Here is a 16,331-nt window from a genome sequence, read left to right on the forward strand (position 1 = left end):
TGCACACTACAAGCGGGCTTGGAAGGAATTCCCTACTACCTCTCCTGTCAATCTAACTTTTAACTCTTAACTCCCCACTGATCCAGCCCAATTCCCATTAAAGCCAATGGAAATGTTCCCACTGACTTCTGCAGAAGATGGATCAATACAGATCTTAAATTCGGTTATTGAATAAATATATATTTTTTTGATTCATGCATTTGTCAGACATAAAAATAACAGTTTTGTTTCTTTAATGTTTTTTTTCACAGTAATCTAGGTGGCTGGTGCACCTGCCATCTGACAAAACAGATATCTCTTTGCAGAGACTGTATATAAGTTTCTCCATCTATCTCAAAAAAAGTCTTGCAAAGCTCTTCAGAACTCAGTACACGTTCTTCCCTCTTCACAACTCATTTTCTTTTTTTTTTTTTTTTTTGGTGACAACCTAGGCAATAATTCACAGCTCACTGGGTCCCCTAAATAACCCCCTTTATATTTACACGGTAGGCATTCCCCCATTACCCAGCAGGACTCAGCTGTATTGGCAGGCAGTCATTAGGCAGTCTTAAGACTTTGGAGGTTTAACATACCTTTGTGTAGTTAGTATCTTTGAAAAAACCCTGGATAGTCACCATCTCAGCAAATATATAGCAAATCTTTACAATTTAACAACAACATAAGCTGCGTCATTTTGTTATTTCAAAGTGGTTCCTTCTTTGGGTCCCATCCAGACTCCCACATGAAACCTTTAAAACTCAGAAGCATTTCACCCAGTGGAAGATTGTTTCTTTCTTTTGCTAGAAATAGAGCAAATAGCTCAATAGCTACAGCTACTTGAGCCTCTTTGCTGAAACCTTCACAAGTGTATACTTGCTTTGCATTATGTATTGTAGTTACTTCAAGACAGGATTATTAAGAATTCTAGGGGAAATGAAAATTATGCAAAATCACACCTTCTACTTATGAATGGAGAGAAGTTCTTTTAGGAAACACAGATGAACTAAAATAAAGATGCTTCACAAGAAAGATGCTCAAGTCTAACTTTCACAGAACGGAGATTTTTCACTAGAAGTTCATCTTTCAGTAGATACAATCTGAGGTAAATTTCCAGGGCTTATGGGTATGCACTGACTGAGAAAACTCCCCCAGCTGACTTCCTCCACTGCCTATGGAAAGTCATTAAAGACACTGCTCTACAGCCTGCCTTGACTAACATCTGTCATGCAAACAGGACCTACTGGTTCACTTCTTCCCTTTCCTAAAGCATGGACCACAGGAGTAACACCTCTTTGAATTCTTTAGTAAGTGCCAAGTTATATTATGGAGGCTTGTAGGAATATAGAAGAAGAAAACAGAGGAGTTGATTCATGTTAACATTACTGACGTTTGGTACTGTTAATTCTACTTGTTCTGAAGAAACCTCTAAATAAACCTAAAGTGACAGATTGCCAATCATGCCTAGAGCAATATGCATCCTGTGAGCCTTGAACTGACAAATGTTCAAAACTGGATTTTTTGCTGCATGGATAAATATTTCAAATTAATATATCAAAAGGCTTTACGTCAGCAAAAAAATCTCAAGGAAAGTGATGTTTATCGAAAAGAATGCAACCATCTTTTTGTTTATAATTGGACTATTCTCTTTCCACTAGTATTTGAAAGGTCAACTGGGGTATCTGTTTCTTTGATGAGAACCAGAGCCATCATGATACAATGCCTCATATGTGTCACATGCAATATTATTAGATATGTCCAGATTTAAGAAGTGAATTCCGGGTAATTCTTAAAATAAGAGCCATTCACACTGCTCCAGATATCATGACAGAATATGAAAAGTATGTGGTGATAGTTAATCTGCAGTCATTGCTCATGTTAGCAAAATTTGTGAAAGTACTTTTATATCCTTAAGACCAATAAGCACTTGAGCATGTATTTCACATGTTGACAAAGTTCAAGTAACATGCTGACAGTACCAAACAATTCACCACCACAGCTGTAATGAAAGAAAGGGGCCCCTATACCTACAAACTGTTTGGTTTTTTTTTTAATCAAAGTGAGTAATTCTTAGTTATATTTTTCCTCATGGCATCCTGTAAGCTTATGAAGACTTCTCCTTTACTTTTAAAATTCCTATAGAACACAATATGACTCCTATCATCTGAAATGCCTTAATAATGCTGCTGCTTTTAAACTGAATATTTATTTAAAGTTCAAGCTAATAAAAGTAACATCCTATTAAAAGAAAACCTGGGTGCAGAGCCGTAGTTTTTGGCTGCTAATTGGTCATGTTACTAGCCACCTATGAAACATATGCTGAAAGTACTCAAAACTGTTCAGAAATGCCTAAGTCATAACTCTTTTACAGGTACAATTATGCAAGAGTAGAAATAGGAAAAGCACATTCAACATCTGGAGTCAAACAAGTTTACTGAAGTAAAATTGCAAAATTAAAATTAGATGAACTTAATTAAAAAAGGGATCCAATTTAATATGGACATTCATCAAGTTCTCATTGAAAACCTTTCTTGCCTCAAGAAAATATAATAAAGTATGAACACAAAACCTATATAAAGGCTGAAATGAAGTGTGAAGGGATGGTCAAATAAATGCAGAAAGAAGGAAAACTTTTTTCCTCCTTTTACCATACATGCGCATATACACACATTTTTCTTTTTCTTTTTTAATTAACTATTTTTTGACTCTGTAACAGTGGAATAAATAGACTCATCATCTGTATGCCCTGAAGGTCATTAATCTTTCCAAGGCATATGCTACATATTTACCAATAATATGAATACAGAACGCTCTCCCTCTATATGTAATTATAATTGGTCAGTTTTTTCTCCTAGATCCTAAAGAATTTTATCCAAACCCACTTATATTTATTAACAATTAAAAGTTCATTACCTGAGTAACTCATGCTGAAGTGAATGGGTGTTTTGCCACAGAGCTGGGTCTTGGATGACTTGTAATAGGATTTTAATTTGCTTTAGTTAAGACAGAAAAAATGAGGCTCTTTTGCTTCCCTTTACTAGGTCATTAGTGTCTTTGTTTCCAGGGGAAAAAAATCTTATAGTTCAGTACCAGTCACTACTATCTTCCATAACTTCTGGCAGAACAGCATTGACTTTCAGCTCTTCAACTTGGAGCACATACAGAATTTAGTAGTGTCAAACAACAATTTGAAAGGTTTAGAATAGTGTTATTAGGATCATATTATTTCCTTACAAAACTGCCTTGATACTTTGTTGTTCTGCACCTTGGTTATGTGATCAAGTAACATGATACGAATGCTGTATTATTTCTAACAAAGAGCATTACTACTACAGTATGCTCTGAGGGAGATACTGTCCTTTATTAGGCACATATTCCAAGAGTTGTCCAGCAATAATGAAACGTAATCTATTTTAAGGATTCATGATAACACATTATAATGCTCATTTTTGTATGAGATTAGATAGGAGTCTTACTGTTGTTCAATACATCTTTAAACCGAAGCTGAGAATTTATTGGACTACTTGGTTAATGACGATAAACTTCTAGAGGAATACAGGTTTTGTTTCCATGTCAGAAGAATTCTAGGTTTTGTAGTGTAATCTAATTTAAAAACGTACATACTTCCATACCATGGAATCAGCAGGACTTGGAAGTGGTGACACTTGACATATGTATCAGTGATCTAAAACCAGCATGAGCATGGTTTTAGGGCGAGATCAAAGGGCTGTCTATATCCTGCCTCTAAGAGTGGCCATTAGGCGATGCTAAGTGGAAGAGCATAGCATGCAGTGGTATGCCTCCCCTGGCCTCCTACTTCCTCAGGTACCAAAATATGCAATGTGGTATGTGCCATAATGGAGATAATAATTTCGACCACAATATCATCACAGACAGTATTATAACCTAAAAATTAGATCTTTCTTCCCCCAAAAGCTGAACACTTAACGCACCAAAGTAAATTCCTGTTAAACAGATAATCCAGATTACCCAACTGCATTTTTCTAGAAGACATATTCCCAGTTGATACAAAAGTATGGTGGGACTCAGATGTTCCCTCCACTTTTTTTTTTTTTTTTACAAAATCTGAAAAATTTTCTCTGCAGCAAAAATTCTGAGCTTCAAGATGCAGATAGATTATAGCCCTTTACAAGGTCTCCATAGATTATAGCCCTTTACAAGGTCTCCACAGTAGTATTTGAGAATCTGACTCAAGGTTTGAGTGATCAGACTAGTTACAACAAAGACAGCATTAGAGGGGAAAATAATTTGTAATTTTACAACTTACTGCTTCATTTTCAGCAAGAGGAAACTACTGAATTTCCTTTTTGTGCACTTCACTTTCTGATTAGAGCCTGTCCACAGCCCTTCTCTAAATGGTTACATTCTTCAAACATACAGTGTCAAACCTTCCAAGAACAGTTACATTAGTAGAGAGGACAATAGAAATGGCCTTTCTGACTTCAGTCTGATGAAAATTACTCAGAAATTGTGTCCTGAGCTCAATCTCTTGCAGGTCAATGTATGTTCTTATATTCTCTATCCTTGCATGGGTCAAGGCAAAATACTTCATTATTCACATAGATTCAGTTTCAGTGTAACATAACAGAAACCAGTAATATTCTAATATGGTTTACTAATGCAACTTTAGATCTTACCACTGAGCCCGAACGTGAAGATCCTCAAATTGCTGGCATCAGTGTTCCTATGGAGTCTGGCACAAATTCAGATGAGTGATCCTGCCAAAATACAGGGGAAAATATCCATCAGACAGATGATTATTTTTAATCACACTCTCCCAGTACCTATGGAAGCCTTACTTTATAAATGCCAACTGCAGGTTTAATGATAACACCACTAAAATAGATCTGAATGCAACACACCAGCACACTGACTTTTCGAGTGACTATGAACCTGAATATTGATTTCCACAGGGTACTTTCAATAGAAAAACTGTCCTTTTAAGAAAGCAATGCAGCAGAGTTTACCAGGAAAAATAACAGTATATTGCATTATTAGGTTTAATAAACAGCATTAGAAAGATGCCTCATGGAAAAAACCAAACAAATGAGAATGCACACAATTGGCCAAGCCCAAATTAATGAAGCACACACTAGCACACAGTTCATTTTCCTTTCACATCAAAGAGGTTTTGAAGTTCAAATAAATTTGCCTCCTAATAGTTTTAGTACAGGATTATCTCCCAACATCTGAAAAATAACATTCAGAGTTGGCATTTAACAGCTTATTTGTATTGCAGCACTTCAGGGACAAGCAAGTGTAATTTTTACCATATGTGGAGCGTTTCTTTCATTAAAGTATTGAAATTTCTGTACAAAAAAAACGTGACTGAGGAAAACCCCAGCAAAGGGATTATTTTACAAAGTATGTGTATAACGATTTTTTTTTAATTAATGCATATTATACTGTAAATATAAATATGTACATGTATACATTTGTTTCATTAAGGTTTACATATGGGTAATTTAAAAATTATTCAAGTTACTTGGGTTCAGGAGAGCATGTAAACTAGCTTGAAGTGAAAGCAAAGAAGAAATTGACAACAAATGACAACAAATACACAGGCAGGTGAAGCAGTGTTCTTGGGTCAGACTAGTTTTATGAACTCATAGCACTCAAAGGCAGGTTGCCTCTATAGAATAACAGCAAATTCAAAGCAAGAAAAAACTGCAAGGAGCCAACATCAAGCCCTATATGAACACAGAGGGTCTCCACATCTCTCCTCTTTTCATCAAGCTCCCAGTGAAAACATTACCATTTTCACTGTGTAACAAGAAATTCCTTAGAGTGAGATTTTCAAAGACATGTAAGAAAACTGGGTGTCTAATTTCCCCAGGCAGTTTTGAAAAGTGCACGATTAATATACTATATAGCTCCTTATACATCAAACAATTTCCCAGTGCACTTCACATTAATCTTTAATCTAGACACTTTAATCTTCAAATCTTCATACAATAATCTTCAATGAAGGGTTCTTTCTGGGAGCTTACAGTATATTTAACACAATTTAAAAACTACTAGTGCATTGCCCTAGCTTTTAATACCCAGAAAATGTTTTATAAATTAGATCAACTACAACCTAGCCAAGGTTTCTGTATTTTTAATATCTTTGGAGGGAGATTACAACAAAAGGGTGCTGGAGGGAATGACTTAGCTGGTTAAGCATCAGTTTACAATACTTTACATCACCCCAGAACCGGAGCTGCAGATCCCAGGGTTTATTCAGTGTTTCACTTTTTCCAAGGTAAGAACCATCATCTCTGTGTACATTATTGGGGAAAACAGTATAACTTACAGTGTATAGTTCTCTGTTTTGGCAGCTCTCTGTGCACATCTGGCTATGGACATAGTTTCCATATCTGTGGTTTTGCCAAAAATATTAACTGTTAGAACAGTGTGCCAGGCCCATTCTGCAGGGATACAGTCGTGAGTTTTAACTCCTCCTGGCCTTTACTGTTCCCTTCAGTGATGTTTAGCATAGCATCTCTGAGCTCTACTCATGGACCTGTGCTTCACAGTATTAGCCCTACTGAAATGCACAGCAGAAAAAAACCTTTAAAAATTTATACAGTGGGTGGAGGACAAAACACAACAGGTCAGTGCGAAGCAAGGCAAAAAGAAAAAAAAAATAAAATAACAGCCATTAGGACAAGCAGTATTTTCTGTAGGCAGCCTGGCAAAGGCACATTTTGTGGAGAGATTTGAAGAGCCAGTTTTGCAGAAGTGCCTGAAGAGTTCTGATGGGTCAAAGCATGAAGATGCTGGCTTGAAAACAAGAGCTGAGAAGCAAATGGAGATCATGACTGAAACTGAGGTTGAAGCTGCTGTTTTTATACTAAGATGACAGAGCAGAGGAACAATAAACTGCTTAAAAGAGAAAAGGAAGAGCCACATATCACATGAGTGTGACGGTCTGAAAGCAGTATGGCCAACACCAAAAGAAACTAGAAAAACAATTTTTTTTTACAGTGTTATTTGAGTTGAGTGATTATATTTGTTGAGATTTGAGAAAACAGATTTACAGTGCAAGAAATCTAAGAGGCAATATAGATGGCCAGGGAAAACCACATGTCTGATTTCACATGCCAGATGGATGCAAGGTGAAAAAGAGAAAACTCGGTTGAAGACAATGCTCAGATAGTGAATTTGGGTGACAAATGAGGTGACAGATTGTTAATAGTCATCATGAGAGAGTAACTGAGGGGGCATCTGCAGAAAGATTATGGACCATTGTTTTAGTTTGAAAAAACACTTCAATATTTATATAGAAAGACTTAGATTTTAGGTTGGGTAGGTTTGAAGTACAGAGGTCCACATAGTTCCTAATCAGCTTCATTAACACAGTAGCTTGATCTGTGCTTTATGAGAGAGATCTCATGGACAAACTAGGAAGGAAGTAAAAACCTGACCTCCCTGTAAACTCTTCCAACTGGAGACTTGATAAGGCAGATTCACCAAAAAGCACAAAGAGGAAAAGATAATGTCATGGAAGCATGGTAATACACAACAATTTCAGCAAATATAATTTTGAGCAGAGGCAGCACCAAGCCCCTCAAAGCACTGGTAGACAAATGACTAATAGAATGTCTGAAAAAACTATGTTCTGATTTATATAAGGCAAATATATAGTCCCAGGAAGCAAAGACTCCTTGGGCATAATAGGAGCACTTATGGTCCAGAAAGTTTAGTGAAAGTAAACCCTTGTAAGACACTGAGAATGGATTTTTCTGGATGAAGATATTTTCTTGATTTGGATGAAATTTTACAGTTTTGGCAAAGTCAAGAGATGAGATTAACAGAGTGAGAATGAGGAAAAAAAAGTCAAAATTCTAAGGTAAAAATCTTTAAGAAATATATTCCTAAGTGACATCCAAATGTGCATTCAGAGGGGAACAATTAGGTGAGAGGATAGAACTGACGATTCCCTGAAGATTAAATTTATACTGCAGATCACAAGGGTCTGTGATGGCACCCATGACTTTAGCTTGCTAAGTAGTATGCTTCAGAAATTATCAAGCACAAGAGGCCTTAGCAAGAGGAGCATTAATCCTGACAAAACACTGACAAGCACTTTCAAAAATTTAGAGATGACAAAGGGTAACAAATGGTTGAAATGATAATGCCCTGAAATTAGCTATGAACCTGATGCTTTATTTTATATCTTATTACAGTACAGTTGTCTGACTGGATTAACATAAAAGATTTATTAATTTACACATCCATTAGATTAGTTTGTGTAAAGTAAGTGTGACAACAAAAGAAAACCAGTAGCAGGAAATACAACATTTTAGAAAGAGATTTCTCACCATTTTTGCTCTCTTTCATGAATTTGCTCTTCACCCATTTCTATGTAAACACACAGAATTTTGCAGAATTTTCCAAGACAATGTTTTTTTCTCTAGATGTATACACATACATTAAAAAGATACATTTACCTATTCACCTTGAATAAAAAGTGACGTCCATGCTTCACTAAGGAATGCAGCTCAATGTGGCAACACCTGCTAATCTCTAATACGGGAAAATTACCACTGGGGTTATTTCCTAGAAATGTAAATCCAGTGTTGAACTGGTTGTGTAACTCAGACTATCACAAGGTTTCATACAGCATAGAAAAGCTGCATTTTAAAGTCTTATGGGGGGAGGAGAGGAGGTGTGAGGAGATGTGAATTCTGTTCAATACTAAATTGCTCTCAATGCTGTGAAATGTGTGGAAGCAAGGTTAATTGAAAACCTGAAGTCATATAAAAATAAGTTCAGCCTTTAAAAGGAATACATATGGTGTATAAAGCACCATTGAGCTCAGGTGGATAAGTGAACATTTTCAATGCACATAAGTTGAAGAAATGAAGAAGTAGATGCAGATAATAGGTATTACTAAACTGGAATATTCTGAAGGCCTGGAAGAGAGATAGAAAACCACTACCATGGAAACATTTTATAGATTACTTTTTCTTCTCACCCAGGGAAAAGTGAGTCTCCCATTTCCCTTTAGATGAAGCTTTTTTATTGACTATGGCATCATCCCTCTAGGGAAAAATGGGTGGTTTTCAGAGGCAGACGTTAAGCAAGAGCATCGGGACTCTCCTGAAAAGACACACCAGTGAGGTACTGGATTTCCCATAGTAGGGTGTAAGAGGTGCTGAGCCAGAGATCTGCTAAAGCAGGAGAGGGAACTGTACAAGGTGAATGGACAGGGCAATTGCAAGGAGAGAGCAATGTGCAGGTCTGTTTCTGTTCTCCAAGGATGCTTTTCCTCCTGGGCATGCTTTTACTAGGATGGAGTTATTAATGATCTAAATCATGGTCTAAATATTCATTATAACATACCTGTAAACGTCCTATGCATTTGCATCCCACATTATTCTTAAAAACCGTTTACCTATATATATCTATAAAAAGATAAAGGAATATATATTTATTCACTGTCGCGTAAAATGCTTCTAGCATTTGGTTCATCTACTACAGATGCATGTGTAAAAATTCTCAAGTTCTCTGTTATGCTGTCTGATAGCATCAAGCAGCTAATAACCCAGGCCAGGTACAGCTGAACCTGTTTGAAGCTGTATTTTTTCCCATTCAAGTATTCATAGTCTCTTTCACAACATATCTGTCCCTAGTTCTCCAAGAATTAGCCCCTTCCAAAATAATGCTGCTTGTTTAGCTGTCAGCTCTACCTAGCCTCTGTTACAAAAGGATGCAGACTTCAGACCTTCTGACTACCAAATACAGGAATGTAATGCAACTCCTTGGCCAACCAGTCATCATGGCAGAGAAACCTCTTTACAATGGAAAACTTCTCAGAAAGTATTCACAAAGAGTATGCCAATTTTAAAAAGCATGAAAAACCCAATAATAATGGGTTTCACATAACACTTATGAATGGCTGCAAATTGGTTATTTTGTTACAGCGATATGCTATAATTTAACACTGAAAATAATAGCTAATGAACAACTTTTATCACCTTTGCATCAAAATATCCATTGCATTTATAGCATTATGCTTTCCTACATTTCAGACTAACAGGCAATAACAACTCCCCCTCCTTCCCCCATATTTTGAGACCCTGCCTTAAGCACAGTAATATATTAAAGTCTGAATACTCAGGAGGATGTATGTGAAAACCAATCCTTGTATTTCATTAGCTGCACCACAAGCAACTTAATTGCATGCCTAGAACATACTCATTTAAATGCAACTGTATGTATGACAGTTTTGGAAACTCTGTCTTAAATTAATAGTTTGTTGTACTGTTGTACTTCATTTTTCTTGCCATTGATTTACAAAAAACTATCATAAACCTTTCATTTAATTGTTTAATAGCAGTATGTTACTCTGTTAACAGCATCTGAAACATGTATGCAGACAAGAATTCAGCACCTTCCAAAACCCATTTTGTGAGCTGGAATAATAATCACATTTAAATTATCTTTCAGAAGGTATTAGGTTAAGAGCTAGGTAAGAAACACCTGCTACAAAAGCAAAGCATTTAAACTTATTTTTATCTGATGACTTGCTACAAATGGATGTACTAGCAGCTACAAAACCTGGTGTTACAGCTGTCTGCAGTGCACATTTGAGGCAGTCTTTACCTTTTGTAAGATGTAATCCCAAACCAAAGAAGTCAATGGAGAAGGGTATTTGCACCAACAAGAACATGCCTGAATTTCTATGTCCCTCATGCAGAAATCATTTGTCCCAGAGCCCCAGCATGGCAGTTCTTTGGTGTAGGGCCAGTTTTTCCCTAAAGCTATCTTTTCAAACCTGGCTCTGAAAAAAAACACTTTTGGCACAGAGGCATACTGGTGTCAGTAAGTATTTAGGACAACACTTTCATTCTTAATAAAATTAAAACTTTACAGCTTGAAAGCAAAACTGTGTGTCAAACACTTTTGATCTTCCATATGCATACTTAGTAATTTCAAAGGCATATGTAGATACTTCCTCCATTTCAGAAGATTCCCTTTGAAAAGGCATTTGAATGAAGAATGTTACTCTTTTCTATGGAGATCTGGCTAAACATTTTTGTTACAGCAATTTTCTTTAGCATGGTAATGCAATCAGTATCCCAGGAGGATCATCTTTCACAAGATGCCCGCCTGCAGTTCTACCTGCAAAGTTGTATTATGGCAGTCTTCACAGGTAACAAAGTACAGAAACTGTAATGCATAAAGCTGCACAATCATCTGTCAGATGCTGTCTAACAAGAATAAAAAAAACCCCAACCAAAACCCTTCCCCTCAATGTTCAATATACCCATTGCAAACACCTTTCTATGGCAGTGCCTCATTTCAGGAACCAGTGGGCATAAGCTGTATTGCTCATCCACTTAAAACAAATAGTTAGGAGATTCCATGAGCAATTTCTATTTCCTGGACAAAGCAAAGAGCATTACTGTTTTTCAGAAGAAAGGTGAAACAGTAGTGCTCAAGCTGTGAACTGAATAAATATAAAGTCTATGAAGTGATTTACTATTCGTACTGCAGCCAGCCAGCAACAAAGTCAATCTCTTCTGCTGAGACAGTGATTAGTGAGTGCAGTTGACCTGTGATACCTACTGCTTTTAATCCAAGGGGTTGCACATTACGCTAAAGGCTGAACTTGCAGAAGAATTTATTTACTCCTTCTGGTACCTTTCCAGTTGTGGGTTTTTTGGGTTTGGTTGTGGGGTTGGTTTTTTTGGTTTTTTTTTTTTTTTTTTTCCAAAGACCTCTATTTTTATGAAGTGCTTAAATAAAGGGCTATGTACAATAAAAAAGTAACTGAAAATAATCACCAGCAAAATCATAATATGGGTCACATGCACATGTTTTGGTATATATGGCACTGATAAAGTACCACGAGTCTAAATAAGAGTCTTGCTGAAGTGCACTTGTAAACAGTTGGGTTTTTTATTTCTTTTCATATCCTTAAAATAATTTGCTGTTGTACACCTACTCATTTTAATAGCCAGGCATTAATTTCCATGCTGCAGCTTTCACAGTAAGCTCTTTTGCAGTTCAGATTTTCTACTTAAACACTGAACATAACTGACAGGTTTTAGCGGAATGGGGAATCTACAGGCTTCACACTTACAATCACATCATTTCAAGTTCTGGGGCTGATTATCATCATTAGGTGTTATTCCTAGGGGTGTCCCATACATGACATGTGCCTTCTGAGCACCACTAAAGGCATCAACTCTTAAATTAACCTTCTAAAGAACAGATGAAAAAAAAAAAAACCAACAAAAAACCAAAAAGACAACAGATAGATGCTGGAAAGGCAGGAAGAAAACAGACAAATTGCATGGTCAGGTAGCAGTGGATATTTCTCCTAATAAAGCTGTAACAGTAGTTGTATTGTATCTTCACAGTATGATACAACAGGTCAACCTGTTATTCTAATCAGCATAAAGATGTTACCCTGAAATCATTTATTCTCAGTCCTTTAAATCATTATTCACAACAGGACAGCCAAATGCAATTTTTACTTCACCAGTTTCCAACATATTTGTACATTGTAGCATCAAGAATGCTGAAAACTATTACTTATGCAAGTCTTGAGATTTGCTACACAGAGATGTATATGACAATTTCAAGGCAGTATCACGTGCTGGCCTGGGAAACAAAGGTCAGAGTTAAAAAAATAAAAATAAAAAAATAAGTAAAAAAGTTTTGCCATACTTCACCCACCCATCACTGAACGGCTGTAAGACAAACTGCAAAAGAAAATTGTGTCAGCTACTGCAAATTACAAAGGGGAGCAGCATCGTGTTTTTGGACTGAACTACACATCATCACAGGACATTCTGCACAGGAGCAGTCTAGTACCTATATACAGGGAGGGCTTCATAAAATGGAAGCATTCTGCACAGGTCCACCATTTTCCAATTTCTGATGCCAAAAATTGATTTTCTTTGCCTTCCTCTGTAAAAAGGTGCTTGTTTGTTATATTCACTAAAAGGGCAAATAAAGCCTCTTGATCAGATAAATACATTTTAAAAAAGTAAATTACAAGCATACTTTCTGAAACCTTTAATACATAATTTCACTGATCAATTTTAAGACATTACTTCTTAGTAATTTCGTAATTCTTTATTCAAAACTCCTATCTGTAATGGAAATTACTGGAAAAGTTATTGTTAGAATTAATAAAAATTCATCCCTGTCTAATATGTTGAAGTTTTGCATGGTTTTTAATCTTGCACTGCAAACCTTGTCACTGTTCTGCAACTCTGGTTGTCTGAGAATTGGTTCTAACTAAATGATTGATAACATTACTTAAGATATTCTGTGAGAGCTCCTACTACTGTCACAGCCAAAGCTTTCTAAAACTTACCTGAAAGGGGAAAGAACAGATCAATTGCCACAAGGTAGAGACCACATTTAAGAAATTAAAATAGCTTTACTACCCAATTGCAATTTGGAAGCAGACAAATGGTGAAAGAGCAGCAGGCTATATATGTTACTGGTGTTCTAATTATGTATTTCATCTGGGACTCCATCAACTGTTTTCCCTTGTGAATTCTTTTTTCTGTCTTATGAAGTTACAGTGAATGACTAAGGAGGTGTGGGAAGCCAAGTGGTTTGTAAAAACCATGAATCATCCATACTTTAACAGCTAGAATTTCATTACAAAGCTGATTCTGTAGATTTGAGATCGTTTTGGGTTTTTTTGAGGGCACTTATAACAAAAAAAAACAAGTCTGAAAAACTTCATTTAACTTTGAGAAGATGAAGAGAAGTAGGATAAGGCAACCTATGTTTCAGCATCTATCACCTTTTAAGTACTCAACTTCACAGTCTTTATGTTCTTTTGCTATGTAAAAATGTTTTTAAAAGAACAGAATTCAGAAAACATCATGAAACATCTGCTATGAGAACAACTATTCTTAGTTTTAAAATTCTTTTAGTCAGCATAAATGATAATCAGTTCTGGTAAGTCTCTATTGTGGGAGTCTGAGATGACCTATTTAAAAAAAATAAATTTATATTTAAAGAATTAGATATTTTTCCTCTTAAAGAGGAATCCATTGTTAAGAAACCCTAACTCATCAATAAGTGAAAAAGAGAACCAGAGAACTGTTTTGAGGACTAGAGAGAAGGTGCACTTCAGTATTCCAAGATCTCTGTGAAGTTTATAGCAAAGAAGATTGAGAAATGGCCATAACTGAGAGAATACTTGTTATAAAGAGATTCTTTAATACCATGAAGAAAGGGATAACAAAAACTAATTGCTAGAAGCTGAAAGAAGGTGAAGTTAAGAATGTAGCTCCCTTTTCCTTAAGTTAACCATTAGAAACAAGCAAATTGTACTGGGTATGGTTTAGCAATTTGTTTCTGTTAAAGAAACCTACTAAATCTCATGTTGTTATATCAAGAGGAATGCAACAATTTGTTATATACAAGGAGATCAGATCTGGTTATGTGGCTGCAATGAAACCTTCTGCCTTCAATGAACCTGGTGGAAACTCTAGGCTATGGATGCTTATGTCTCAGGATTTGGCCTTCACTACTGACAAACGCACACGATGTCCCTAATGCTGGAAGTGGTACTGCCTGGTGCATTGTTCTCATACATTGAAAAAATAAAAGGGATCTGTGCAGGCAACGTTTCCCAAAGGACACATTTAGAACTTGTTTCAGAGGGCATCAGCTCTTACTCAGTCTTAGACCATTAATACATATATAAATATATTCTATTAGCTTTTCTAATTGAGTAATACTAGAAGCCTTTACTGCTATTGCAAATAATACGTGGCAGATGGGACAAACCTATCAAGTCCTTCTGGGAGGAGAGAAGCTCTTTCAGATACTTCCTGATTAGTTTAAGTACCCTTTGAGGGACATTAGTAATCTAATTCCACCATTTTAAGTAGAGGGAAAGGAAAAGGCTAGCATTACCAAAATAGGAGGAATTCTAGCATCTACTAATTCCGCCTTGTCTTTGAAAATTAAAATTATTTTAAGAGTAATGTATTCAAGTATAGGTGATATTTTTTGCCCACTGACATTAGTTTCACTAAAATATGTAAATATGTACTTTATAAAATCAACTTGTTTATATGATTCAAAGTCATACATTGAAAATTCTAATCAAGTTTATCTGTCAAGAATACATAAATTAAGAAATTTGAGATGCTTGCATGAATAGTAAAGTTAAGTAATTTCTCTAAGTCTTCTCTCTAGTCCTTACCATTTTTCCATGCAAATCAACAGGAAGTACATGCAGACTAGCCATTTCCCCCTCACATGCATTTAACTGCATATGTAATATCCGCAACACAGAAGCTCTAACACTGATGTGAAATGGGAGCCCAGATGAGGAAGTTCTGCTCATCTAACTAGCTGTCCTATCCCTAAGAAGTGGCAAACATAATAATACTCTTCAAAATGTTAATTAAATATGGGATTATGTTATTGAGACATCAGGAAGTTGTATCTCATGTATACAGCAACACTACTAGCCACCTTTTTAATGTAAAAGTAATGTCCATAGCTTGCCATTTTCATCCCTCTGTTTCTAACTTCTTTGCTACCCTGTAACAACTACATGGTTTGAAAAAATCAGTTTGACATTACCTTTGAAGCTGTTATTCCTCCAGGGTCACTTCAACTCTGTAAAGAACGGCCTCAAATTCCACTTGGGTGTTGCACAAGGGTGAATTTTATCCTTGTGACTAAAGTCTCCTCTCAGCTTCTACAGTGGGGCATTGCACTGAAGAGTGACCAATGAACTCGGTTGGACCAAGAAGGAGAGAGTGCTGGCAGAAACCATTAGTGTATCTTGCAGACCTCCCTCAGCACCAATCCACAGAGAAGATATGTTGTTAGTGCACATAAATGTGGCTCTTCAAATGCAACAGCTTTTGCTTTTATCACTGGGAGTCACTGACTCCATTTCAAGTACACCAGACAAAAGCTAACTCTGCTGCTAAATGCCTGTCTGGCAGTGTTATTCCCAGACACACTGTGGTTTGATCTCTCACAGAGCAGACCCAGATCCAAACACAGCCATTTCCCACATGAACTGTAACCAATATGACCAACTCATTCCTCTAGGCAAACTGCAGCTACACGAGCCAGGCAGCAGCTCTCTTCATGATCCCTCACCCCAGAACAGTTCAACAGCACAAGGATTTTACAGTTTACTGTAAAAGCATCTTATGATGCTTTGAATGAAGTGGTAAAACCCAAACACTCTTTATTGTTTCAGTAGAAACCATGGCCTTATTTTGGTGCAAACTCAGGACATTTTAGAGCCCCATGTTAAAACAGCCATGGCGGGCTGACTTTCTCCAGCCACCTACCCAGCTGCTTTCCCATTCTCCATCTCAGCAGAGCCCAGGAGA

General features: G+C 36.5%; 1 protein-coding gene across 9 annotated transcripts in view; it reads right to left on the bottom strand.

Annotated features, from left to right (window-relative positions):
- Positions 1 to 16,331, bottom strand: part of SEMA6D (semaphorin 6D) — a 214,092-nt gene that overhangs the window by 125,806 nt on the left and 71,955 nt on the right. For all 9 annotated transcript variants that reach the window (XM_061347387.1, XM_061347389.1, XM_061347385.1 and 6 more), the window contains one exon: positions 4,635 to 4,715. The gene's annotated coding sequence lies outside the window, so the exon portion shown is untranslated. The remainder of the gene's footprint in view (positions 1 to 4,634; positions 4,716 to 16,331) is intronic.

The sequence above is a fragment of the Neopsephotus bourkii genome, unplaced genomic scaffold (genome assembly GCF_033783945.1).
Source record: "Neopsephotus bourkii isolate Nb327-2 ecotype Australia unplaced genomic scaffold, CSIRO-AGI_Nbou_v1 NB_318, whole genome shotgun sequence".
Classification (NCBI taxonomy): Eukaryota; Metazoa; Chordata; class Aves; order Psittaciformes; family Psittacidae; genus Neopsephotus; species Neopsephotus bourkii.